This window comes from Rhipicephalus microplus, chromosome 3 (genome assembly GCF_043290135.1).
Source record: "Rhipicephalus microplus isolate Deutch F79 chromosome 3, USDA_Rmic, whole genome shotgun sequence".
In the NCBI taxonomy this organism is placed as follows: domain Eukaryota; kingdom Metazoa; phylum Arthropoda; class Arachnida; order Ixodida; family Ixodidae; genus Rhipicephalus; species Rhipicephalus microplus.
Window position 1 is genome coordinate 138,712,277 of NC_134702.1, and position 27,481 is coordinate 138,739,757.

The 27,481-nt window shown below is 49.5% G+C and overlaps 1 protein-coding gene and 1 pseudogene across 2 annotated transcripts in view; both read right to left on the reverse strand.

Annotated features, from left to right (window-relative positions):
• LOC142803949 (uncharacterized) overlaps positions 1-27,479 on the reverse strand; it is a 52,298-nt pseudogene extending 24,819 nt beyond the window's left edge.
• The window catches only part of spoon (A-kinase anchor protein spoonbill), a 100,668-nt gene that overhangs the window by 53,267 nt on the left and 19,920 nt on the right, over positions 1-27,481 (reverse strand). The gene's annotated exons all lie outside the window — the stretch shown is intronic.

Genomic DNA, 27,481 nt, shown 5'->3' on the forward strand with positions numbered 1-27,481 from the left:
GGAGAATTTATCAGTGCGATAAGCCCAGTTCAATAGGAGAAATAAAAGGCACATTATTACTTATCCCAGCAAACGGAGGAAACGATAACAACGCCTATCACGTTCTCGGCTATATCGACATACAACTCCAGTCACGCTGAGAGGAAGTGCTTAGTTAAGTACTTACACTAGTCACCACATAACAATAACAGCGAATTCACACTCAACATGACCAGCCTGACGTTATTCGAAAAAAAAAAGGGGGGGGACAAAGATGCTCACGTGGGCAATCGGCAGAAAGTGCAGCTGCCTCATTTAAAAAACAAACCAATAGAAAGTGTTCCGAGAGGCGAACACAATCGATTTTTTTTTTCAGCAAATAAAACAAAAGCGGCGCACACAATAGAGGCGATGTTTTCGCCAGACGCGAAATAGCAAGGGGCGACGGCGGCCGCTCGATCGTTGTCCACGTGGCTTCAATATGTTACACGAGGCTGCCTCAACCACCCTCGACGAAAGTTCCTGTACCATCCCGCACTAGCGGAATGAATCACGCCAAAGCAGTCTCGATGACGAACGCGAAGGTTCCAACGAAAAGCGGGTTGTGCAAACGCGCACGAACTCTGCCAACTGCGTCGAATGCAGTTCAGACGCTCTACGCGTGGTCTTGTAGTTTACGTTCGAAATCACTTCGTTGTTCTGTCAGAAATGATAAACAATGGTCGCGCAGCAGTGTAGCTGCGAACACACTAGTGTTTGTTTTTCTTCCCTCCAGACAAACAATGCAAACTCGAACAGCAAGCAGCTTCCGTGCCTCTCGTCGGCGCGATTCGAATCACCTCTCGTGAAAAACGCAAGCCGGCCGCGTTGGCCCGCCGCAGGCACCGCGACGCGAGAGCTTTAACTAGGAAGGGCCTTTAAAAAAGAGAGATCGAGGAACCGCCGCAACCAGTACAGCAGGCGGGCACGCAGGTATGCAGCGAGGTTGCCCTACGCGATCCATCGGCCCACGGCGCGGCGGTTCGTCGACCCCGACCAGACAGCCGGCGATTCTCGCTCGCTGTCGTAGTCCCGACGGGAAGATCGCGCACGAGTGACGGCAACAAAATACGCACCTCATGTTGAAAAAAGAACGTGTGCCTCTTCTTCAACCGACGACCATGGAACGATGCACGTTGACTTCTTTCCTCGATGACGTTCGCGTAATCCGTGCCGAGGCGCCCAGGGTCCGAGGAAGCACAACCGCGTTGTCGTTCGGCGCACAGCAGAAGAGGACGGTCGCGTCGTCTGACGACGCAAGCGCCACGCGGCACCGAGGGAGAGCGCGGCGACGGAGCGATAGCGAGGCACTGCAGCGCGCTCGCTGCACACGTGGTGGTGCTGGTCGACGTGGTGGCAGTGGAGGAGAGAAAGAGGGCTCCGGAACCGGCCGAGGGACCAGCTCTTTTTGCCCCGAGGCACGGACGGCGTCGGCCTTTCTCGTGACGCGCGCCTTCAACCAGTTTTGCGTCAAGAACGAGAGCCGCCGGAGGTGGTGGCGCACCCCTTACCCCCCTTTTCCCCCGTTTTTAATGCCATCGCTGGGTTGCCTCGGAGGCTGGGCGGAGTGCGCGGCGGCGACAGGCACAGGGGAGGCCGTGATCCGAATCCTCGCCTCCTCCTCGGCGAGAGAAATCAAAGCGAAAATGAGGCAGTTACCTCGCGATCCTCCACTGCACGGCTTCGTTTATTCGGACTCATTTTCGAGTCAGATTGGCACCGCCGATTGGGAGCGCAGCAGATCGTGCGACGCAACTGGCTGGCAGCAGCAGTAGTAGAGAGTAAACAATTCAAAATTAATTCCGGGCACCGCTTTTTTTCTGTATTTTGACCCAACTGGCAAGTTTTGGCAGGCTGCGCTCGCAGCTGGATGAGGCAAGCAGCAAACGACGATGGTATATCTCAGACGCCGACTGATCTCGCTGATTGCGTTCGCTTAAAGCTCTCCTTCTTTCTCTCCGCATTGGCCCAACTCCTAAGCACCATTTCACACAGTGTCTACGCAACGGTGCCCAGTTGGAAGTGTAATTAAACAGGTCGCCGTTCATCCCGTCACCTCCTTCATTAGGTTTCTTCGGGACACCCACATAACCGAAAGCTAGCTAGCTCCAGGACTCGGATTTGCCCTGATGATGGTGCAGTCTTTTTTATTACTGTTTTTTTTTCGAACAGTAGCTCCACGTGTCTACCTCAGTGGATCGAGTATAGCCTTCACTCGAGTTCTTGCAATCACCGAAGCCACCTTCGTGCCATCGCCATGGCAACGCCACCAGTTTGAAGGAGCGAAATGTCGTACAAACTTTCACCTGCTCTGAACGTCGCCCCTTTCCCAAAAATAATGCTGCGACTATTTTCCTACCTATTACACACAGCTGGTTCGTGTCCCACTCAACGCAACTGCGAAAGTGGATAGAGCAGAACCAAGCGAGTTGCGTGCAGTGCGCAACTTCTTCACCCACAGCGAAGAAACGTGGATACAGACTACCAGAAGGCGTGACGTGATTTCCGAAGCACCCCGAAGGGCTTTGGCTCCTATTTGTTTTTTTTTTCTTTTCGATATAGTAGCCGCGTTACGTATCAAAGTCGCACCCAATGTCGTCGGGAAATCCTGCAACGCCGGCAGAGGGCCGCAAAGAGCTCGAGTCCCAGGAAAAGACTCGGCGGGCGCACCCAGGCTGTCCAGGCCCGAGTGTTTTCAGTAGGCGAGGCGGCCTCGGCGCGAAAATTCTCGCGTTTGCAGGAAACGGAGGCCGGGTCTCCGTCGCAGAAGGCCGAACTGACGCACGAGGGGCATCCGTTCTGAGGAAGAGAGAGGCGACCACGTGGGACCTAAAGCATAAGCAAAGGACGCTGCTTGTTCGCTCTCTCTCTCTCATGCGTACACGTATGTCTCGGCCGAAACTTCCACGATAAACCCGCGATTCCGAAGAAAGAGACTACGAAGGTGCGCTCATATGCAATGCTAAATTGTTTATTTCTCCATCTGTATCTGTGTTCAAGGGTTACTAAATCATTTAGATATTTGACAGCCAGCAGACTCTACACTACACTACTAAATCATGCTATCATCAGTCCACGCAGCACGAGCACCCCCATTGGCAAATCAAATAGCAAGAAAACTACGGCGGAACGCCTGCGTTGAGAAGCAATCTCGTTAACAGTTACGCGCTATGCCTCGAGACCTAAATACGTTATTTTCAATGAATGAATGAACTTTATTTTACGTTATCTTCAAAAGAAAAAAAAAATGAAATTAAACGGTGCAGCGATATTAAAACAGTCTGTTCGACGGGCGAAGAAAAGAAAGAGAGCAAAAGGCCAGATTTCCTAGATCCGAAAACACGAACCTCAATACCCACAAAAGAGGCGATACGATACTGTCGCATTCTACGCGACATACAACACAGTCTTAGTTTACCACAGTCCTGGGGAAAAAGATTCGGTATCGCATCCTTATCACAACCAGCGTAGCTTTAGCATCTGACTAACCCTTTTCTAGCCACCGCAAATCCCAATGAAAACAAACGAATACCGCCAGTACTTTCGGGAGATTATAACCCTTGTCGGATGAGGGCGCCGACGACGATGGACCGATATTCTCAGCCGATCGACGACCTCCTCCTACACGGCACCGCAAATGCACTCCTCAGTGTAAACAACGTCTAGAAGCAGGCAATACCGCGCGCCGGTAACGAAGAGTTCCAACGCTATAATCCCACCCCGAATAGAAATTAGCAGGACAACAGGCGGACATCGTATACATATATCTTCCACCTGCGGAGCAAGAAATACGTTTTCGGTGCACACGACAGAAATATGCCTCCCCCACTCAAATCTCTTTGAAAGGGGAAGGCGCCATGGAGCTCCTTAAAATTCCAATGGGGGTCTATCCACATAGACTTTCGCGTATACAGTTGGCATAGAGCGTGTTCGTTCCATTCCTCATCCTCATTATATAGGTGACATATGTGGCGTTATAAGTGCGGTACTGACTAAAAACCAACTATGACCAACTTAACGTCTGCACCAGAAAAGCCACAGGGTAAACCATCGTCTACCGACGAGGATGTCTACATAGAGGGCTCTCAGCATGATTTTCCACGATGCAGCGAACTCGAGCAGGGACAGCACCTTATCTCTCCTTTCTCTCTCTCTCCCCCCCCCCCCCGACACACAGTCTGGTCTTGACCCAAAGAGGGAGATAAAAAGAGGGAGAGGGAAAAGTCCGGAACGAGATCAAATTATTCCGTACTACACCTATACGGTTACCAATACAATACGCTGAGCCTCTTGGAGACACTCTTGGTAAACTACTAGAGCGCAAGAAAAATCCGTAGCTGCACCACCCTCCTCCCATTTCTCTAGACGAAGTAATAATACGCCGCTGTTCCACTACCACATTCCGAATCAGTGCGTCGAAAGGGTAGTAGAGTACTATATCGTGAAAATGTTCAGTGTGCTAATGTACATGCTACCCACTCCTGCTTATGGCTGGATCCAGCAGAAACCCTGTAAACCATGTCGCAGGTCAAGTCGCAGCTGCTGGCTCCTCCGCCAGCTCGCAACACACTTCCCTCTCGCTTCACCATCCGCAACGCTCGATCGCACGCCAAGTGGAAACACTTTTTCGGCTCATTTATCTGCGATGAAATTTACACGAAGCCCAGCCCCGCTCCCGTGTCGGAGTTTAAAGCAAACGTTTAATCGAGCAAACGCTACACCGAAATTCGCTTCAAACCGTTCTTCCAGCACCCACGCCGACGCCCGTTTTATCAGGGTCAACAACGTCTTGCGCACCACTGCTGCTTCGCATTCCATAGGGGTTCCCAATAATAATATTGTAACGAACGCGACTCAATCAGCTGCGGCTACTAGCGGTCAGTGCGCCCGTTTTACTAAGACACACAAAAGAAAAAAAAAACACGAACGAAAAATTCCCGGGTACCTAGACGGAGCCAGCAGATTTGCACGAGTAGTTCCCCTGCGTATAATAAATCCCGCTCGCCGTGCTTCCGAGTCGATGACGACGTGAAACGACCACTCGGTCGGCGGAGCCAGAAGCCATTGAGTGTTCTTAGTCCTGGCGAAACGAATCCGCTACAAAGCGACCATTCCTGCGCGAGAAACGCAAATCGAAATTTCGAAAAGGAGAACAATGAAAGTTTATGCATAAAAGAAAGAGGGCAGCCTTTGAGGCGAGCCTCAAAAAGCCAGCGTCGGCTTGCACTAATGCCCCGAGAAAAAGCGGACGAGCTGGCCGGACATTTTCAGAGGACCTCCGGCCGGCTAAACTGCTCCCGCGCACGAATCCACATTTCTTTGTTTATTTTTATTATTTTATTTTCCCGTCATGCTAGGGTTCCCTGACGACCAACGTTACTTTTGCATGACCTGGTGACCAGCCAACACACGCCGGTAGCGTCAGCAACGAACGAAGGAACTAGCGCACACACACACACAGAGAGAGAGAGAGAGAAGGGGGAAAGAAGGAAACGCGCGCGCGAACCAAAAAGTGCGGCGGCAAAACATGCAATGTGAGAGTATCGCGATTCGGACAAAACAAAGTTTACACCGCGAACAAACAGACAAAAAGGCCGCGATCTCACACGTGCTGTTCGGACACCACTGCCCCCCCCCTCCCCCCCCGATACCAACGAAGAGGATGAAAACAAGAGCGAAAGCGAGCGCTGGTGGTGTATAAAAACGGGGCCGATCTACTTCCTATGCCATTAGCCTGCTATTCCAGGCAAGCGGGGCATCGGAAGGCAGGTAGCCGAACGAAGCACGAGGAAGTACACCGAAAAACACGCGAGTGTGTTGGAGGAAGAGGAGCCACGACGACCACTCCCCTTCCTCGAGACTTGCGCAGTGTCCATTCTTCGGCTGGCACAGAGCTGCCGCTGCAGGTGCGGTTAGAAGTAGTAAAAGAAAGAAAAAAAGGCGGCTGAAAAGGAAGGGTTCGATCAACCGTCGTCCAAACGAGCCAGACAACCACGCACACTATAGCGGCCCGAAAGCGCGCACTTTCCGCGTTCTCTTGCCCGCAGACTTTATTATTTCTTGCTAACAGGGACCCACGCAGCTCGTTCCTCCCCAAAAGGTCGCACCAGTTTCCACACCCATAGAACCGAAAATACAGCGCGCCTTCGAAAACGCCGTAGCTGAGATCACTGTCCCAAACCAGCTGTACAGGTTAGTTTTTTTTTTTTCGCCACTTTCATCCTTCCATGGATTGCCAATCTAAGTACGCAATAGGATGGACAAGTGACATTGGTTCAAGAAGCCGAAAAAATAAAACGGTAAAAAAGGAGAAAGAAAATAACGCTAAAAGTAGAATACCGTGTTGATTGACGCCCCCTCCCCCCCCCCCCTTTTTTTTTAGCGGTTGTGATGTCCCCAATGAGAAGAGCTGGTTAACACTCCCAGAAATTACAGGCACGGAAATACTCGACGAAGTTTGGCAGAACACAGTACCCTCAATTCACACGCTTTGGACCACACGAACGGAAAGGGCGCTTTTCCGCGCACTTCAATTCATAAGTCTACACAACACTGTGCTTCAAGAAACCACAAATAATGCCCTCCATAGTTTCCTTGGCTTCAGTGTCCGATTCATTTGGTTCTAGCGGGTAACAAAGAACGAAGCCCCTGGAAAGATTTCTTTCGTATGTGGACCGTTCTCCCTCGCTTCACAGCAGGCTCGGTAGTTACTGGGTATTCTTAACTTCGCCTTGAGGCGTTTAGCTCCCCAGATACGTATGCGAAGATCTGGCGTTTCGGGACACCTTCCGACAGAGTCGCCTTAAGATGGACCAACTCCTCGCTGGACGGGGCGCATTGAGCGGAGTGAAAGCAGCAGTTCAGCGCCGTCGCGATGAGATCTTCGCACGCACAGCGAGGAAGTCCCGATTCGGTATCATATTTAGGCCGCTGCTCTGTAAGTAGAGTTTAGCGTCACTACGCAGCACTTTGATCGCAGCCACATCCGGCTCGCGCCGAGAGCTAACGCGACGCCGTAGCTCGGCGCTAGAAGGTGAGGAGGAAAGGACGCGGCGCATAATACGCTAAGTGAGTCAGATAAGGGGAAGAGAAGTGGCGCAACGGGGCACCTTCTGAAAAGAACACACGGCCTGATCGTAACGCAGGTAGGTTGCTCTGTGGCAATTATGCGATGCCACTAGGCTATGTATGCGAGAAATAATTACTAAACACGCGTATCGCGATCCTGCATAAATAGCGCAGAGAGTGCGACAAGCCATGCAGGTGGCTAGACAAGACAATCAAGAGCGATTAACACGCGTGTCTAAACTAGCTCGCTGCGAGATCCGTGTTGCTGTTGTTGTTTTGCCTTCCGCGGTGTAATTGCGGGTCTTTACATGCCAGGGCACGACACGGGAACGGGGCGACAGGTGCATATAATAAGGAAATGTGCTCGGAGCTCAGCGGCGTGGATCATTTCTGCCGGTGGTGGACACCACTGTTCGGTCGATTCTCCGAGTATATAAAATAAACAGCAAACCTTTTTACATATCGCTACTACGCCACCAACAAATATATGGGAACGGCTGAAATGCGACACGACAAGCTCGGCGATAAAGAGAGAGAGAGACTCGATTGTACACGCATCCTGGAAGTGCATAATCGGCACAGATCGACACGCGCGCATTGGCGACAATATTGTAACGAGCTACGGCGACATGCGACACTGCCCCGCAGGAAGTCAAGGCCAACACCACCACCAGACTAGGAAAACGCGTCGCCAACTCGCTCTGGCAATCGATCTTTTTTTTTTTTTTTTGCTTTGCCGCGAATGCAAGGAGATCACACTTCACAGCGCACGCTGGCTGAAGAAGTAGAAGGGACGGCAGTTCGTCCTTCCATGCATAAAATTCGAGTCACACACACACAGAGATTACTCCTTTTCTGGCACTGTACTGAGAGGTACACTAAAGTCCCCGAACCTTTCATCATGCTTCCCGGCGTTTCGCCGTTTGACGTCAATATCACGGCCGATGAATACAAAGAAGCCGGGCGAATATATAGCGCCCTTTACTTATATATACCCACTGATCCAATAAAGCGAAGCTTTCCGCGATAAACTCGGCCGCGCATACTTATGAGGCGGCGCCGCTATCTCGGCGGTCCGATTTGCGTTTCCTATCCGCCGCCGCGCGGCCAGCCAACTGGCTAGCTGAGCGAGCGCACTCTTCGAATCGCAATGAATCCCTGAAAGCCGCTTGGTCGCCCGAAAATACTGCACGAACAAAGGAGAGAAAAAAAAAAAAAGCAACCTCCGGCAGGTGCTTCGCGTGAGCCCTTTAAGCAGCGAAAAACAGGTGCGCGATATGCAAGAAAACAGCGGCGGAAAAAAAAAAGCAACGATAGTAATAACATAAATAATAAAAAACGCTAAGGTAGGGGAAATTTCCACCGATTCAGGGGGAGGAGGAGAAACTCGCTCCTCTCTCCCCTTCCTGTAGACGCTTCTCTCGCCTGACCAGCGCAGCGTTGCCACCACTACAGCCGCCACCATTCCTCAAATCTCGGCGAAAATGTTTAGGGCCCACACTATGTCGGCGCAAGACGCGAGGCGGCCGCGATAAACAACACCCTCGCCTCCCCGTCCCTCCTTTTCTCCGCTGTTATTTCTCGATTCCTCGATTTCCGAGACGGAGTCGACCGAAATACACACCTGGATTCCGTGAGACGCTTCCGGAAACGGCCATACTACGTGCAGTCTTCCCCCCATTCAAGCACACTCTGAGACGCCGTATATCGTCGCCAGTGCTTGCCGAAACGAATTCAACTACCGCACTTACTCGCACGCTAGCAACACTTTCTAATTTTGGCTGCCAGGGAGCATCGAAGGATCTGATTTCCGGAAAAAGCGAGTCAAGGGAGTGCAGGGGCGGGGCGACTGTCCGACCCATTCATTATTGCATACTTGACGAACGAATGCCGACTCGCAACTTCATTTATGTCAGATTGACTTGGGCCCGTTGTGCCTCTTCGTGGTGCGGGCCACCCCCATTTTATGTTTAGGTATTTTCATATACGAGGCGTTTGTTCATTAATGACTCAACACTACGAGAGAAAGCAGCATGAACACTATAAATAGTTAATTAAACGTGTGTCCAATAAAACTAATGACGCAGAGCGCTCTTTGCACGTCTTTGATTTGGAGCCCACGGTGCGAGCAATTTGCCAACTGCATGTAAGTGGTCGTCTGTCGATGTCCTATCAACTGGCATAACATCATTGACCTAGGAACCATCCAGTCGGTTACCAAGCTTTTTTCAACTCATCGCGACATGTCGATGCGTCGTTGTGAAAGCGCCGTACTTGGCACAACCAGCTGCAAATGAAATATGGCACGAAAGGACACGCGCGCATCTCCATAAGAAGGGAGAGAGAAAGCCTGCTCAGGAACTTCATACGATTTCTTTCGCTGTGTACCGAGGAAAGAAAGAAAAAAAAAGAACACTGGCAGACGCATCAACCTTAAGGCGAACTTTGCGTAACCACTGCGAAAAGGAATAGCGCGCTTTCAAAAAGTGTACAACGCAATTAACGAGGAAGTGCTGTTTTGCTTTGCACACCCCGAATCAGAGAAAAAAACTTGAAACAAGAAACGAACGAAAGATGGACGAGTGCTACCGTCGTCTCATAACTCGAAGAAAGTATCGAGTAAAAAAGGGTGCCTTTCTGAGGTCGATTATAGTCGAACTATCCACGAGAGAGAGGGGTACATTTCAGTGCATTAGAGACCGCTAAGCCTGCTTGCGCGGGCTGTCGGGCAGTAACGCGGGTGTGTGGGGCGGGACCTCATGGCAGTTCACAAAGGCGGGAGGTTCGAAATATGTTAATGATAGGCAGACCACTAAAGCAGGATTTTCTTTCAAACTAAGAGTTTCATGGGCCCGAGAAAAACAGAAAAATGTTTCTGGAACGCTGTTTCAACAAACCGTGAGCAGACTTGATATTTAAAACAGAACGGAGGCCTAAGGCCTATCATATTTTCCCGAATATATCACACCACTGAATATAACCAAGCCTTTCAACTTCATCTCTTAAAAAAAAAAAGAAAACTACGTTAAGAACTACGCTGATAACTGCATATAACCCACAAGCAGAATTTTTTAAAGCACGTCTTTTTGTATTTTGGCCCGGCTTATACGCGAGAAAATACGATACTCGAGAGCACGAGGCAAATATTATACACTGTTGTAGTACGACTATTGTTTATAACAACAGCAGAAGGCAGAAATCATAACGAGAAAAACGCCAACATTGAAGATGCACGCGAACTGGGGGTCTCGTTTACATAAAAATGTTCGACGCAAGGGGAAACGGTAAACGCAAGCTACAGGAAATACACACAGGTCGGACAGGAGCGGAAACGTAGCTTCAGGAAGAATTGGCATGGACACTTGCGCAACGTCACGAATAAGCTGCGTGCGCAGGCAGTACGCGGAGGCGACGACACGAGGCCGCCCCTCCGGGCGGTGGTTCCGTATCACCCTGGCTAAGAAGACGCCGGCCACGACAGCGTACGACTCGGAATAAAGATGGGATGTCGGCCAGCTTACGTCGATTGTCGGCTTCCACCTTGGATTGGCTGGTGCGTGGAGGACGAGATATTGCATTATATACCGACGCGCTGGGTTGAGCTGTTGACTTTTCGAACGCGTATTGTAAAGGATGGGGGACTACCCGGTCTCTTGTGGTAGCGTGGTGTACCCGGGTGGAGGAAACGAACGCTGACAAAATGGGGATACGGAAAACAAACAGGTTTATGGCGCTATTTACACATATTTACAGCAAAGAAAGGATAGTGGTTTTACAAACCACGAGCATGGTGGTTGAACCGTTACATGGTTCAGAGCGACGTCCAGCACTCTGCAGCGTTATTGTATGCCCTGTTGGGCTCCTCCTCTCCGAGTGGAACACCAATCACACACACACAACAGGTGAGGGGGACGAGCATGCACGGTCCACGTGAACGTCCAATATTGAGTCGGGAACACTGCACTGCAAGGTGGCGCCAGCAGGGCTCTTCCCCGTCGTGTGTGTGCCGCTAGTCGAGAGTTCCCACGATCCTGACAACGTACATCAAAGGGTCTGCCGCACAGCTCGCCTAATTAGCGGGGTGATTTGCGGTGGCCGCCGCGGTCTCTTCCAGGAAGATGCTGTCTTTGTTGTCCTCTTTCATCGTGGCGACACGACGTCTCATCCTCCGGCTAGCAGGGACAATGCCTGGCGGGCATAGGCAGTCGGCCGATCGGCTACTTGATTGAGGATTAAAAGAGCGCCGCTCCCCCGTCAGCTCTGGCGCCGGTCACGCCAGCTTCCCCGTCGCCCGATGAGTCGCCGAGGGCATCAGTCACCGCTTCTGCTCGAAGAGACGACGAAAGGGTCCGTAGTTGAAAGTCAGGAACACGCCTTCGCTTGTCACATGGTCTGGGTAATTACTCAAATCTTCGACAGCGTCTGGCAGACTGGGTGCCGAAGGGATTGAGAGCCTCTCCAGTGGACCGGCTTAGGCACCATGGCGTCTGCCCAGATGAATTTCCAGGCCAAACTTAACAGCTCCTCCGCCGCCCGGAAAATCTCGGCTGGCCAGCGCTCCCAACCGCCGGGCACGAAGAGAATGGTTGGTGACGAGGACGATGGCCTGGCTTTCTCTCTCCAGCTGCGAACTCGAAACCAACTCTCAAACCAGCTCACAATGATTGACAACAGCAAGGCGAACCACCCAACACGATACCATGCCGAAGTCAAGCACATTGGACCCGCTTAAAACCCTCCAGGCTTCTCAAGAAACACAAACAACAGAAAAATCTGAACGCTAAAATTTTGAGAAATTTAGTGCTGCCAAAGTTACTACAATCTTGGAGTGAGACGTAAAAATTAAAATAAACTAAATCGAACCCCTTTGGTCATACAATGCCAAAATCCGTAAAAAAATGAAGTGGCCTTTCATTCCCTAAAACGGCTCTTTTCAGACGAGTATACTAAAGCCATCTGTATTGTTGTGCAATTTACCTTTCTTATAACGAACCTCGAAGTTATACTGCTGGAGGGTGAGGCTCCATCGGAGCAAGCGACCATTTTTGTGTGACGTTTGATTGAGCCATGTCAGGGGACAGTGGTCTGTTTCAAAGATGAACCTTGCTCCGTACAAGTAACATAACTTTTGGGCTGCCCAAACCCAACAGGCACATTCCTTTTCGAAAGCGCTGTAGGTTTCTTCTCGGACCGTTAGTTTGCGGCTGGCATAGAGAATAGCGTGCTCTTCTTGATTGTCGTTAACCTGGCTAAGCACTACGCCCATGCCCCTGTCGCTAGCGTCGCACTGAACTATACATTCCTTACCATAGTCCGGTGCACGTAACACAGGTCAGGAAACGAGTGAGGCTTTCAAACCCTGAAATGCGGCTTCTTTGTCCTCATCCCATTTCACGCGGTTGGGCTCCCCTTTTCTTAAAGCGTCTGTAAGAGGACTTGCTCGTTACGAAAAATTGGGGATGTAACGCTGGTAGTACCCCACAAGTCCCAGGAACGACCGAATATCGGTTTTAGTATGTGGACGTGAAAACCCGGCAATCGCGTCTGTCTTTAGTTCGGCCGGCTGCCTCCTTCCCTGCCCCACAACATGACCTAGGTAAGTGACTTGAGAGCAGCCAAAATTGCATTTCTCAGCTTTCATTGTCAAACCTGCCTCTCTCAAGCGCGAAAATACCTTTTTTAGGTGCTTGAGGTGGTCCTCCCAGCTGTCGGAAAATATTGCGACATCGTCTAGGTATGGGAGTGCAAAGTCTTGCAGTTCTTATAGTACAATGTCCATTAACTTTGAAAAGCTGAAAGGCGCGTTTTTTAGCCCGAAGCTAAGAACTAAGGGTCTAAAGGTGCCGAAAGGTGAAATGAATGCGGCATAACGGCTGGCATTTTCTGAGAGAGGAACCTGCCAGTATCCTCTTACGAGATCTAGCGTGGAAATGTACTTCGCTGCGCTGATCCTTTCGATTCGCTCCTCAATATTGGGTATAGGGTACAACTGATCCCTAGTGATAGTATTCAATTTCCGGTAGTCTACACAAGGACGGGGTTCTTTATTAGGGGCTTCCACAAGTATTAGTGGGGACGTGTAGTCACTTTCAGCGGGCTCTATTACCCCAAGCTCTAACATGCGCTGTATTTCGGCCTTCAAAATCTCCTTCTGTTTTGGAGACATTCGGTATGGTTTGGATCTTACCGGTTCGGCTGATGTCAATTCTATTTCGTGGGTTATTAATCCTGTTCTACCCGGTTGACGACTGAACCTATTTATGTATTGCTCCAGACGTTCTTTTAGTTTGTTTACTTGTTCAGGCTCAAGAGCTTTAGTGTTTAAAGAGGAAGCTACAACCTCTTCTAGGCTAATTTCTGTGTCGGAAGTTCTCGTGCATTCGTTGAACTCGGATTGAATTTCTTCGAGCTTTTTTAGAGTGAGGTTCAGAAGTCCCTGACGCTCTATGTAGGGCTTCATCAGGTTACAATGGTATATTTTTACCTCTTTCCTTCGACCTGGCATTTTCAACACGTAGTTTGTGTCAGAAAGCTTGTGCATCACTCTGACAGGCCCGTCCCAATGAACTTCCAATTTGTTTTTTCGTGACGGTTTTAGAATCATCACTTCATTTCCGATATTAAAGGTTCTAAGTCTCGCATTCTTGTCGTAGTAATGCTTGGCCGTCTTTTGAGCCCTTTCCATGTTCTTTTCTACCAGCCCTTGCGTCGTACTGAGCCGCTCTAGCAACTTCAGCACGTATTCGACCACAGTTTGACTCTCCCCCTTTTCTTCCCACATTTCTCTCAGCATCCTAAGTGGGGAACACAGCGTTCTGCCATACACTAACTCTGCTAGCGAGAACCCCATGGCCTCATGCGGGACCGTACGTAAGGCGAACAAAGTAGCCGGATTATGCTCATAACAGAGGGCGCGCAACACTCGCTTCAACGCTGAATGCCATCTCTCGACGCTATTTGATTGGGGATGGTATACGGAACTATGTATCAGTTTTATCCCGAACTTCTGCAGGAACGTTGCAGTCAATGGGCCCGTGAAAACTGACCCTTGATCAGCCTGTATTTCTGCCGGAAAGCCGACTCTCGTGAAGACTGACAGAAGCGCGTCTACTATTTTTGTCGAAGAGAGCTCCTTCAGAGGAATTGCTTCTGGAAACTTTGTTGCAGGGCACAACATGGTGAACAAATACCTATAACCAGACTTAGTTGCCGGCAGGGGACCCACCGTGTCGATCACAATGCGTCGGAATGGCTCCGATATTACAGGCACCAATTTTAGCGGAGCTTTCCACGTTTCCCCAGGCTTACCCGTGCGGTGGCACGTGTCAAGGCTTACCCGTGCGGTGGCACGTGTCACATGATCTTACGAATTCCTCTACCTCTTTGAAGTACCCTGGCCAATAGTATTCCATTAGCAATCTCTCTTGTTTTGTTTATTCCTAGGTGACCAGACCAGCCATTTCCGTGGCAGAGGTTCAAGAGATCCTCGCGATATTTTCTAGGAACGACCAACTGATCCAGAACCCTTTCTCTCTTATCTCGGTAGTGCCGATATAACAAACCTCCTTTTTTGTGTAACGTCACGTTGCCCCTAGCAACCCCCTCTTTAGCGCTAAACTGCAGTTTAGCTAAGCTATCATCACTGTCTTGCTCAGCGGCCAGCGATTGTCTGTTTACCTGTACTAGCAGGTCAAAGTTTTTTGACGCCGGCGACAATACTGACCCCGTTTCGCTCGTGGGTGTGTCGCCTGGCTTTCCCTCTAGGTCCCCACCTAATTCTGCTGATAAAGCCTCACGTTGCCGATCAGCTGGCTTTCCGTCTATGTTGGTGAAACTTAATTTTGCTGATCAGTTGCCGACTCTCCCTGCGCTCCTGAGCGGTGACCTGAGCCTGGGTCTGTGTCCATTGGAATTGTTTTTTCCGATGCTCTGGACGCAATTTCACGTGCTTTGGAACGAGTTAGCGCTTGAACCGTTCCTTCTCCAAGTTTCTGACCTCGCTCGCGCAGTGTCCTGTCTGAACGGTTTGAAAATATGCACGGGTACTGCAATGACAGTGACGTTGAGACAGCTGCCTCTGTCACAAGCTTTCCAAACGGCCCAGTGATCGTTACTTTCGCCATGGGAAGACAGACGCTGTTTTCCTCTACAACCTGTTTGATCCATGCCACTTCTCCAGTGAAGTCATCTACAGTAATGTAAGATGGGTGGACAATGTCCATGGTGGCGCCGCTGTCTCTGAGTACCTTACATGGTTTTCCGTTAACCTCCAGGTCATGGAGATATGGGCGTAACAGCTCCAAGTTCTCGTCACTTTCATCCATGTAGGATAAAACTACCTTAGGATTTCTGCAGTTTACTGCGATATGGCCAGTCTTCTGACAGTTATAGCACCTACCTAACAGGTTTAAAAGCCTCAAACTCTTTTCTTTGCGACTGCTGGGATGTCCCACTGTTTTCCCCCTTGTTTTCTGGCGTACTTGTTTCCCCCTCAGTATTGCTCAATTTTTTTGCCTGCGGGCCTCTCCTGAATACAAACTCTTTTCACGGCCCTTTTCGTCTGTCTGGCCCTCCGTACTCTGTGCTCACTTTTCTACGCATTGTGTATTCTTCGGCTAACTCGGCCGCCTTTTCCACAGTGTTTACATTGTCTCTGTCTTGCACCCACAGCCTCACGTTCTGAGGTATGCTTTTGTAAAACTGCTCTAGACAAATGGTTTCGATAACTTTGTCTTTACTCTCGTAGGCTTCCGCGCCTTTTAACCCCTCGATTAGGTTTATTCTCATGCCGTAAGCAAACTCCGGATATCCCTCACTATCCTTTTCTGGGTTTCGAAACCTCTGGCGGAATGCCTCGGCCGAAAGCCGGTACTTCTTCAATAAGGCGGCTTTAACCTTCTCATAATCATCTGCTTCTTGCGCACCGAGTCTCGTGATCACTTCAGCGGCTTCATACGGCAGCAGAGAAAGCAACCGCTGTGGCCATGTGCTCGGAGCAAAGTTCAACCTCACACAGTTCTGTTCAAAATATGCGAGAAATACCCTTATGTCCTCCTCCACTTGATGTGGCTTGAGTATTTTATCCATGCGGTATGATTCTATCTCGCTCGCTTGTTCTGGTTCCCCTCCACTCGCTTGAGCAATCCGTTTGCCTTCATTCTCAAGAGCGATTTTACGCAACTCAAATTCTCTTTCTTTTTCCCGTTCCTCTCTTTCGCGTTCCTCTCGTTTCCGTTCCTCTCTTTTCCGTTCTTGTTCAGCCAACCTTTTGAAAGCTTGTAACGCGTATCTAATCGCCTCCTCACTGGCGTTTTGCAAAATTAGCTTCACAATTTGTGACCTGCCAATTTCTTCCTCAACCTCAATACCTAAGTCATTACATAAATACAAAAGTTCGTCTTTTAGCAGTGGGTATACCTCCATGCTTGCCCTTTGTCTTTGGTCCTGCCTTTCGCACAAATGTAGGAGATCCCTAAAACACACTCAGAACTTAGACTAGGTGGTCTTCCTAACTTTGAATCAGACAATCCAGTTTCTACTAAACTCACACAATGAAACCTGGAAAGTTAAAGCAAGGACCAAGCACTCACCTCAATACAGCACCATGTCGCGAGGTCTGCCTCACCGCTGCCAACCAGTTGTAAAGGATGGGGGACTACCCGGTCTCTTGTGGTAGCGTGGTGTACCCGGGTGGAGGAAACGAACGCTGACAAGAAGAGGATACGGAAAACAAACAGCTTAATGTCACTACTTACACATATTTGCAGCAAAGAAACCTTAGGGGTTTCCCAAACCACGAGCGTGGTGGTTGAACGTTACAAAGTTGTTGTTGTTAGTGGTTCATGAGGAAAAGGAAGAAGGCACCTAATTTCTGTCTGCCTACAGGCGGCACGGTGCAGTGCCTTTACAAAGTTCAGAGCGACGTCCAGCACTCTATGGCAACGTTTTAAGCCCTGTTGGGCTCCTCCTCTCCGAGTGGAACACCAATCACACACACACAACAGGTGAGGGGGACGAGCATGCACGGTCCACGTGAACGTCCAATATTGAGTCGGGAACACTGCACTGCAAGGTGGCGCCAGCAAGGCTCTTCCCCGTCGTGTGTGTGCCGCTAGTCGAGAGTTCCCACGATCCTGACAACGTACATCAAAGGGTCTGCCGCACAGCTCGCCTAATTAGCGGGGTGATTTGCGGTGGCCGCCGCGGTCTCTTCCAGGAAGATGCTGTCTTTGTTGTCCTCTTTCATCGTGGCGACACGACGTCTCATCCTCCGGCTAGCAGGGACAATGCCTGGCGGGCATAGGCAGTCGGCCGATCGGCTACTTGATTGAGGATTAAAAGAGCGCCGCTCCCCCGCCAGCTCTGGCGCCGGTCACGCCAGCTTCCCCGTCGCCGGATGAGTCGCCGAGGGCATCAGTCACCGCTTCTGCTCGAAGAGACGACGAAAGGGTCCGTAGTTGAAAGTCAGGAACACGCCTTCGCTTGTCACATGGTCTGGGTAATTACTCAAATCTTCGACAGCGTCTGGCAGACTGGGTGCCGAAGGGATTGAGAGCCTCTCCAGTGGACCGGCTTACGCACCATGGCATCTGCCCAAATGAATTTCCAGGCCAAACTTAACAGTATACAGTCGCCGAGGGTCACCCAAAGCTCAGCCTCTCTCATGAGTGAATTTCCAAGATTAGTTACACGAACAGACTGCACGCGCTATTTCTACGATTACACAACAGGACACACTACCACAGTCCACCACCTCCAATCTCCACCCCCTTTTTTTATGTTAATCGCAGGAATATGGCAGCATTCTTTCAGCAATTCACAGCTACCACACCACAGCCATGCGTCGGCCGACAACGTATCCTGCCTGCAAATGCCCTCAATCAACACAGCTTTCCCTGTCGTTTTGAACAGAGTTTTTCATCCCCTTGGTAACCAACATCGCTCATAGACCAACTGTAAACTACCCCACAGATTGCATGGCCTTTCCATTTCTTCATATAATCTTAGAAAAACACGCAAGCGCTGTTTGCTTTTCAAACCACACCGCTGTCTCGTATTGTTCCAATGCTCTGAGCACGTCCTGAAAGGTTTTTGTTATCCCCCAAGCATGACACCACAAGTGCCTGCATGAGATGGACGTTCGCAAAATGGTTCGACAATAAACAATTACGGCCCGTTTATACCTAAGTAAAACGGGGTACCGCATACGAATGGCGTGCCAATTATAATAATGTTGCAATTGTACTTTGAGTATGTGCACCTGTGTGTAGAGGGTTTACGGTCTAGGTGCGGTAGCAGCTGGCTCTTGTTCCTCGTTATGGAGCATAGTCGAAGTCGTCGGTGAGAGATCGGCAAGGCGACGGCTCCGGCGAAGTTGAAACGGTTGTGGCTCCGTGGTACGTTGACGTCGTGTATCCCGCACCTCCACCACTCTGTAACGCCCACGAACGGAGTTTATTGAGACGCGACACAGCGCTAGTTTCAGCGGCCTTGAGTCCTAACCGAGACTGTCGCGATCGCAAAGTAACAATAAAGATTGTCACTGCGATCCGACAATACTATAAACGCGACACCACCTCATGGCAACGGCCATGAATATACGACCGACAGCTACACGAAATGTCGCGCGTTGCGACGACGAATGCTAATCGAATCGATCGACGTTATGCACAGTGCAAGACCCCGAATACACGTCCCTAATCGCCTCGTTTATTTTGGCTGCAAAAGCGGACAACCGCAACCTTGAGCGTGGTTAATTTCACGTTTCTTCGCAATGCAGTTGGTTGCGCATACCAACCTGTCAGTCTCGCACACTCCTCAAGGAAACGGCGGTGACGCAAAGCCGGCGGTTATATCAAGAGCTCATAACACCGCACTGCGAAACTCCAATGATAACAGCTCTCATCTCCCCTCCTCCGCATATATGTATGACTGAGTAGATGAGGTGATGATGACGATATGTGGGGTTTTAACGTCTCAAAACCACCATTTGATTATGAGAGACGCCGTAGTGGAGGGCTCCGGAAATTTCGACCACCTGGGGTTCCTTAACGTGCAGTCAAATCTGAGCACACGGGCCTACAGCAGTGTAAAGGAGACAAATAGAGAGAACGCGCCAGGAAACAGTTCAAACCCACGCTCACCTCTGCAGTCTCGCCCGCTGGAGGACAAGCGCGTGAAACAGAGACAGCCTTAGCGTGCGTTACGCAAAAGAGAGCGTCGTAAGGACCAACGTTCAGGGAGGCGAGAGAAAAATAAAGCATAAAAAATAAACTACGGCGCAAACAAGACGCCCCCCCCCCCCCCATCGCTCTCTCGAACTAACAAGGTGTCAGGCACAAAAGTTGGCCCGCGAAAAAGAACTCTGGGCTGACAGAGAGGGCGAGATGCGAAGGAAAAGTGCCCGTTCCTCCTCCTCTTCTTCCGAGAGCGCTGCCGCGGCGGTGGACCGTCACCTTGCGCAGTTGACAAGACTGACAGGCGCGCACAACTGGGGAGTGCAGCACGCCGCGCGCCCAAATTGCACGTCAGGAGTCCCTCGTTTTGAACCAACGCTCACACAGACGCATTCGTACGCGCGGCGGCGAGGCTGTAGAAGGACACCGGGAAGGACCCCGCGTTGCCAAGGGTGCAAGTTGCCCTTGAAATGCAAATAGTAATGAGCAAAACTTTCAATTTAGAAGGAGCCGTTTCCAAGGTGTAGCAGCGCGCACAATGCGAACAGAGAAAACACAGAAGACGAAGGCTTTCTGCAAGAACTCGCATCTACTGTTTCGATTTCTTATAAGCGGATGCAATGTTCTTGCGTTCAAGAACCCGTCAGAAAGAAATAGCTTGAACCGAAATTAGGAAACTAGGCATCACACAATATGAATCCATTACGAGTGGGTGATTAAATGCTTCCAACCCAACACAAAGGGCTCAGCCATCATTACTAATCATCACCAGCCACCTAATCATTGATTGGAGTAGGTACCTGGCAAGCGTACTTGTATTAGTAGCCCCAAGAGTTTCTACAACGGGTTCCACAAATGGCGTTCCTCTAGCTTTCGCTTTGACTGTTCTGTGCCTAATACCCCTACACACGGCCACTACTGAACTCTGTTAAAACGAACTCCGTCAATGTAAACTCCCCCAGGGAGTTCCGACGGCCTGCCGTTTTCCCAGTGCACAAAAATCTGAATCTAAAAGCGCTGCAGAAAGCAGTAGAACCCGCGCCCTCGTGTTTTATCAGCGTAGCGAGATAGCCACGAAACCACAGCGCGTGGCGTCATCTTGCAGGGGTGGAAGCGGGTTTCAGTTTTTCGGAGCAGCTCGGGGAGAAGAAATAATGTCGTTGTAGAGCACCTTTGGAGCGCTTAAAAGAGTGTGTTTCGGAGCAATGAAAGTTAGTCTTGAAACAGATGTCTGGGGTCAAACATCGTTCCAAATGATTTTTTTTCAATTTATTCCTCGGAAGCACGGGAAATTCCCGTGGTTTAGAGTAAACAAGCAATGCAGATGAACCAACAAGCCAGCCCCGGTGGTCTAGTGGATAAGGCACTCGGCTGGTGACCCGCAGGTGGCAGGATCGAATCCCGGCCACGGCTGCCGCATTTTCGATGGCAGCGAAAATGCCCGAGGGCCGTGTGCTTAGATTTATAGCGCACGTCAAAGAACCCCAGGTGTTCGATATTTGTGAAGCCCTTCACCAGGGAGTCTCTCATAATCATGCGGTGGTCTTGGAACGTTAAACCCAAACAGTTACTTATATCTTTTTGAAACGCAGAGTCCACATGTTTTTTGCTATTTTCTCGAAATAGTTGAAATGTCAAGAAACATTGTGCGTACGATCAATTGAATCTTCTGCCTTCAACGCATCTTGACTTAACCCCAATGGGCTGCATATAACTAAAGCTAACCACTTTGATGAAGGATCTGCAATGTTTGGCGGGTAACCCAACGTTGCGCGTTCCAGGACCAGCTTCAGAAGTATCAGCTTTCTTTGCCCAAAATAAACAGGGCGTGCATTTTGGGCCTAAGACCAACTTCTTTTCATGTAAAACGGAACATGACCAGCTGCAGAATAATTATATATTCAGATATATGCTAACGAAGATTAATTAGCAAAGCTCGCCAAAACAACTTAAATCCTAATATTTTTTTTCTTGAAATGCGAGTGCCTCAGAACTATGTTGTGTGAAATTTGAAATTTCCGGACACCGCATCATAATTCGCGCTTGAAGGGGTTATTACACCCAACGAGACTTACCACAAATCAACGTATGTGTGTGTGTGTTCCTGTTGATAAAATATGACTTGGGACAAGGATAATCCAAAGAAAACAAGAGATAAGAGATGGTTTGCATATCTGCGCTTGGCTAGATCTCAGAGGAGAGAAAATGAGGGGATCCTAAACGTTCATCTTTAAGAGTTGAACGCGATAGCCAGATTCTGTTCGTAGTGCGTACGTGAAACACTTAGTGCATGAAACCTTTTCGAATTTGCTATGCACCCCCTACGTGGGTGGCTTTAGGGGTAGGGCGCAGTAGCGTGCGTGCTTTTTGTAGTGGGGTAACGGCTTTCAACCAATGAGCCATTGCGATGAATACATATTCTGACGCCTGATGGCAAGGGACGCTTAACCATGCATTATTACTGGAATAATTCATGTTGTATTGTGAAGCATGTATACAGGACACGTGTGTATACAGGAAGTATGAAGGCTACCTTCGCTGCATTCCCAAGCAGAGGAAGTTCTTTACACAGCTTTCACAAGCAGAGGCCTGGCCGTGTGGTGGAACATACACTTGCCACGCAAACGACCCGGGTTCGATCCCCACACGAACCCCAACAACCCCGGTTCGGTTCCCACCCTTCTCCAGGGTTTCTTTATAATCCATTTATTTTATTTGCATCGTTGTCGATCTCTCAGTCACACCAAAGACGCCGACACCGGCACTTCTGCGAAACGAGCTCTTTAACGCTCTCGCGTTGAAACATTCATGTTAACGAAACACTAAAATCGACACAAGCCACTGTAGAATAGAGAGCATCTAAAGAAAAAAAAATGTTGCTTTCGTTCTAAACCAAAAGACTCCATATAAATAATATATTAGAAAAAGCTGATGCTCAGAACATTGAACCCCCGTAGCACACATACACACACACACAAAAAAAAACTCTGAGAAAAAAATAGAGATGAATAGAGCAATGCCCGACTCTACACATTTAAGGTTTTTTTTTTAATGCCCGCACTAATGAGACAACTGCTGACGTGTTCAGTTGAGAGGACCTGATAACTGAATTGTTTCTTTTTTTATTGCGCAGCAATGATACGAACAGACTCGACGGGTTTTCACCGTCGCCGCCACGTGGAATCCACACGTTCGACGCGCGAGTAAGGCCCGCAAGCACTTGTGAGCAGCGTTCGATTCGAGCCTCATTGTGCAGCGAGAAAACGTTCCATCGAGGGACGCTGAAGCAGGCTCTGGTTGAACAGACTAAGGGGACCCTGCCGCTTCCAGCTATGGTCCAAAATAGATGCAGCGTGTCCTGCAAACGCAAGAAGTACTACGCGACGCCTGTCTACTGGACCATCATAGGGGCGACAACTCTGCATCAATCGACGGGACATGCATTTTTTTTTTATGAAGCACGGAATAGGGCGTCAAGGTTCTACTGCAATCTGCCTCGTGTGAAGCGCAAAAAAAAAAAAAATGGTGAGTTAAAACTGCATCAGTATACCAGGCGCGCTTTCTGAATGGCGAAGAAGGGACTGGCTAGCTTGACACTTTCCGAGCGACAAGCTCTAGCGATCACCGCAACGCGTTCCAGAAATGCGCAACCAGCGATGTCTATCTACGGTACCAGCATGCCTACTAAACAGACGAATAGTACCGCAAGGGGCGGATTTAGTCCCCGATTTAAGGGGAGGGGAGCTATCGCTTTGAAACAAAACTGGCGAGGGAAGGGGTGCTCCTGATTATATTGGTTTTAGAAGTTACTATCATCACAAAAATTCCGTCTCAGCACAAGTACAGTTAATTAGTGCTCACGGTGGTCCCTCTCATTTGTCCTAATTGAAGATGGAATGTGTACTACTTGCACTAAATACAGGAGGTTGGGGTGCTAACACAGGCTTTAGGACATGGGCTAAACGATCGCCCCCCCCCCCCCCACCCTTTGGATCCACCACTGTATTGGACGGAATACCACGACGCACCAATCTTCTGAAGTAGCACGCAAACAAAGCGGCGAGGACTTCGGACTGCGCGATTTGAATAAAATTCTGGCACGCAGGAAAGCGCGTCCACGCCACTGCGACGCCGTCCGTGTCTACATCCTTCCCCGCGTAAGCAGGAAGCTGGACGGTCCAGCCGTCGGACGGCCCATCTGGGAACGGGCGGACCTGCGCAAGGGGGGGGGGGGGGGGGGGGGGGGCATCGGCTGCTCCCGATTCGGGCTTCGGGCCAGCCGGCAGCAGTTGTCCGAGAGACCCAAGTGGGCGAACCAGTTTCCTCCGCGGGTCCGGCTGTCCGGAGCGGAATTTAAAAGACCACCGAGCGGCCCTTATCAGCTGGGCCGTTCCGGCAAAACCCCGAGGAGATTTGGGGCTGCGCCACTGCGGCTGCCCGCTCGAACGGCGACGACGCCGCCCTTTTGGGCTCCGAAATGAGCCGACGCACCGGAAAGAGGGCTGTCGCCCCCCGGAGCGTGTTCTTACGAAGACCATCCGGGGATGGAGGGCGGAACTGGCCACGCACCCCCCCCCCCCCCCCGGACGCGCCGCCGGCACTGGTGGAGGGAGGGTCGGTAGAACTCTCTTAATTGCGATACAGCACGGTGACCTCCACATAAAGGCAACAAGGAGTGACGCATAAGCACGCATGTCTTCCCTAAACTAGAAGAGAGACTTGAGCTGTACTTCATGGTTAATCACTGTGAAGGAAAAACAGCGCTAAAAGAAATATGAGGACTCAAGCGCCTGTGTCGGGTCTTAGTCCTCGTCGGTTGTTTACCGCTCTTTTGCCTTTACAATAGTCTTCCGTGAAGCCTAATGATCATCTTATTGACCTTCACTGCACCACTTACGCCATTTTTGTTTAACGGAAACGCGAGAGAAAGCAAACGTTAACTGACAGTCAGCCTTTTCTTGTTGTTATTTACCCAAGTTAATTCCATAAGCTCTTCAGTAGTGTTTTCTTTATCTGGCGATAATCAAGGACGCACCCAAGCGAAATCTGGCTCACTCGCTCGCTCATTGGTCAGTCAGTCGGGCAAGACGTGTGGGTGCGAGGTTGCGAAGCGTCCACACTGATCACTATAGGCCCGTAGCCAGATTGTTTTTTTTTTCCAAGAAAGGTGGGGGCCACTTGTCCAAGGCCTTCAAACACACCTAAATATCGATTATATGTTCTCGGTAAAACACCTCCCTCCAGCTGCAATTCGGAGGGCACGGGGGATTAGGGCAGCAGTGTTAATCGCGACTTTCGGATTACGACACGTCAAAGCTGCGCGCGTCAATCCGACCAAAGGGCAACACGAAAGCGACGGACAGACCCGCGAGGGCAGCCTCGCACGCGCCAAGGTGACCGGCTGGCCAGAATTGCTCAGTTTGTCCGGGATGAGCAACAAGTTGTTATCCCAACATAGCCCAGCGGCCATGCGTTTTTGCCGCTAATCCAGTAATCAAGCAAGGGACGTGGCGACCTGCACAGGATGACAGTGAGGGGTCCTAATTACGGAAGGCCAACGAAGATAAGACGAAGCGGACTCGTCGATAAGAACAGGTCTGGAATAACGCCACATCCCTTATCGGCCACGAATTAGGTGACACACTCGAAGCGATAAAAACTCTTTGTACACTCTTGTGGCTATTTAAACCAGACCATTTTCAAGGCCGAGTCCAGTTTTGACAAGTGTGCAATGGCAATGCGTGAACACGAGTCGGTGACAACCTAAGGCTGCACTTTGAACTTTTCTCCAACCCGGTGAGATGCACCAGCGAATCGAGTTCGTCAATTTCCATGACGTCAAGAGCTTTTGCGTGTTTAAGGCTGCTAATTTCTAGCAGAGATATACCGCGCTGCCGCTGGGTTTAGATATGAAACCCATAGGTCCAGGAAAGCTTCTTGGGAGCATTCTGATGTCACACTGCAAATGGTGACATTTTATTCGTAACACCGACGTACCAGACGATGGCAGCAACGTATTGAGGATCTTTGCATACCCGCATTTATACATTTTTTTCTCTTGTAGGAACAGTGTTTTTTTTATTTTTAATAACACTTCAAAAGGCAACATATTCACATACTCACAGCCAGCAGTAAAGTACAGTCGAGTTCGTTACTGCAGTAGTTGCTGTGTCTTTGCATGGTTAGTGTCTGCGACCCGATATGACACTAGTGGTCCATCCGCATACTGATCAGCCTTGACATTATGCCTATCAATACGCATACGAGAATAAGTTGGTAAATAAACCAAAACGCTCTAATTCCCACACCACATTAGTACGACGTTATGCGAACATCAAAATAAAATGTTATATCAAATTTGACTGACAAATTATGTTTCGAGAACTCTGCCATCAATTTCACGATGATGGCTTCACTTTGAAGGATAAAATTGCGAAGACGACAACGATACATTCATTCTTTTTTAAAATTTCGCGCCTAAACTATAGAAACGGAGTGCAGGCGTAACGTCGCAAACTTGCATATTTTTTTTTCTATTCTGACCGAAATGGGTCAATCAATTTGTTTTTTGAAACAGTCTTGGTTGAATAAATTTAAAAAAAGTAAAAAAAAAAACATTACAGGTTACGCAAACACCAAGAGGCACGAAACGGCGAGTTAGCACGGGAGCTGGAAAGTAGCGCAGATAACTGACTTCGTTTTGCCTCGTGTCTACTTGATACCTCGACATGAATAATAAACATGGTGCGATGAATAACGAAGTTCACAAACCCCTACCAACTAACACAAAACGCAACCTTGGGAGGAGGAAGGCTATTGCGGTATCTTGCGCCTCGCACACGTGACCTGACTTACAGCTTCGTCATTGGAAAAAAAGAGCTCGGAAAAAAAAAAAAAAAAGTCGCAAAGGAAACATGCGAAAGCGGTGCGCTAGCGCCCCGATACGGCCGGTTGTAAGAGTCGCCAAGGGAACACACGCCGACGGGCGTCCAGCCGCTCGCGATACCGGTCGCGCCACCTGCGCGAAAGGAGAGAAACTAAACCGGAAAGAGCGCGGCCTCCGAGACAGGTACGCACAGGCGCCCACACTCTCGGAGGCCCGTACATCGCAGTAGTTTTGCTTTAGTGACGCGAGAACGAAGAACTGCCGATCCATTAGTGGGCGCAATGTACTTACGTTACGGCCCTGTTGGATCACAATGAAGCGGTGAAATTTAACACAGCTAGTGTAGCAGAACTGTAGCGAGGAATCCGGGGAAAGGAGTGCCGAAAGGCACGTAGAAGACTTAAAAATTATATCTAATCACGCCATCGTAACATCCCAAACAACACCGTTTAACCATGCGACTAAATTAGCACGTTTTAGAAGTCAATGCGCCTAAACAATTAAATAAACGCTGCCTTTGACACGCAGAACAACGCACGAGAGCGGCTGTTTTCCAACCTGGCACGTTTCACACGTGGAGCGATGAAAAAGGAAACACAGGAACAATAAATAACAAAGGAAGCCTATTGTTAAAATTTGCATAAAGGAAAACACGGACGCACATGCACCGGAGAAATGAGGCACAGAAACGAACTTCTATAAAAGAATATTACAAAACAGCCGCGGAGAAGCAGAACGCGGTCAGACCACCGCGTCGTCTACATTTCTAAATATAAAATCAAAATAGCAGTTCAAAACATCAACGTCTAAAAACTTGCAGTCGTCTGCCCGCGCAATGCAGCTGGTTTTAGCAGCAGAAAACAAGCGTCTGCTGTTTATATGTAAAAAGAAGTTCAAGGAACGGACACATACTCATCTAAGAAATTAGGTTTAAACATTCAAAACAATCTGATGAGGAACAAAACAAGTGCACCAAGAAAATAATACCACACTTCACAACGGAAGATAAGAACACGAGTGCTGAGGAACTTGCTTGTGAAAATTATAGGTATACCCTGAGGGAAAAAAAAAAAAACAGTCTTTTTGCACAAAGGTGCTATTTTCACTATGTCACGATTGCTGCCTTCTGGTTTAGCCAGTTGAGATTAGTCTTGTCAAAAAATCAGTGAAGTGTGAGACTTTCCCTTGGTGTAAGTGCAGTTTTGCACGTCCCGAAGCCCAGATCTGATTGTGAGAGAAGCTAAACATACCACCTTGGTCGGCTTACTGTGCCATAATTAAACTAGAGCTTCGTCCCTGATGTGCGTTTACGCTTATGTTCTTGGAATGCATG